Source organism: Propithecus coquereli, unplaced genomic scaffold (assembly GCF_000956105.1).
Source record: "Propithecus coquereli isolate 6110/MARCELLA unplaced genomic scaffold, Pcoq_1.0 Scaffold52, whole genome shotgun sequence".
NCBI lineage: Eukaryota > Metazoa > Chordata > Mammalia > Primates > Indriidae > Propithecus > Propithecus coquereli.
The window spans coordinates 2,572,770-2,574,404 of record NW_012151063.1 but is presented as its reverse complement, the minus strand read 5'-3'; positions in this window follow the sequence as shown (position 1 = coordinate 2,574,404).

The window sequence follows — 1,635 nt, the reverse complement described above, 5'->3', positions numbered from 1 at the left end:
TTCTCTTACTAAAGCTTGATGTTCTCACAAATTAGCCATTGGGGACCCCTTAAATTGAGAATTCTATAAACAGTGCCTGAAATTGCATATTCAAACAGCACAACCACTAATTCTTTTAATTGTTTATATTGACCTACCTTCTCCAAGAAAATCATTCTCCTGCAGAAAGTACAACATAATCTTTCCTTGACTAAAGAGAAGACTCAATTAGATTTAATTTGTTCAATCAGGGATGATAAACAGATTATAATTTGTCTTACAAAAGGAAAAACATTACCAGGGTTGCTTTTGGAAGTGGTATAAAACATGGTATTGAATCACATCCCAGGACAAAGATCAACATGTAAGTATACCATAATCATTTTACTTAAAAATATAATTATTCATCTGGATAGTTTTGGTCACTTCCAAAAGCAAGGAGCAACATAGCCAATCCATTTAGAATAAACAAATATTTGCCACACAGAGAAGTTGGAATCAACATTTTCTTTCAGCTTATCTAATTAGACAATCATCTATCAATAAACACACCACAATAAAGTTAGCATTCATGAAGATGTAATGCCAGAAAGCAAACAATGTACCTAAATCAATGAATCATTTCGAAGAATTGTGACCTCTGCCATTTTAAAGCCAGACTTAAAAAAAAAAAAAAATTGTTGTTCTTCATCAAACTGTCTTACAAGGGAAACAGACACCTTTAAAAAATCTGTCTTATAAACAAACTGTGTACCTGTTCACTGGTTTACAACAATTGATCATAGTCTTATTTACTGTCATGCAGAATAAAAACAATCATAGCATCGTGTAGAAAAATTAGAGAAAAAGAAATTGCTACATGAATAATTAGTCACCCATTCTCTAAAATTATTTATTCCACACCTCAGAGGAATAGAACAGAGAAAAGAAACTTTGAAGGTGATGATTACAGAGTCTGCATCCTTTTGACATACACTCTGTGAATCAAATAGGATAAGTCTAAGAAACCATCTAGCTTGTCTGCAACCTGTCTTCATATGATGGACTGAGGCTCCAGCTGGATTATCCATGACAACCCATTTTCCATGCAGGATGTATCTTTTCCATATTATACTTCTCTTTTGAGCAGGCGTGAGCCTTGTAACTGAGCTCTATAATGTATATTTACCCAATTTATCTTATTTCTCTTTCACCTACAGGGAAGCTAGCTCGAGGAGACTGAGGAACATACCTAGATGCAGTTGAACTAAACCATCCTGCCTTCTCCAACACAATAAGCACGGAGGTAAAACAACATGTTTTACACAACCCATGCGTGCAGCAAAATGCATTCGATGTGTTCATCTCATACCCATTTCTGGATACCACTAGCAAACATGTTATTGTATCGGAAACTATTATTGATACTTACTTATAGCATCTCCTCTTGAGAAACGTATCATGTTTCCTCCTAAACAACGAAAAAGTGCTATTAAAAATTAATGTCGTTATACAGTAAAATTTTATTTCACGCTCAAGCTCTGTCAGCCTTACCATAACTTTCTAGGTGCTCATGTTGCATAATGCAGGGGTTTATTTGATCAACTGTGAAGCTTGTTAGTATGAGACCCCATTTCTGTAGGAAATCAGGGGTACTACATTTATTCTATAATTTCC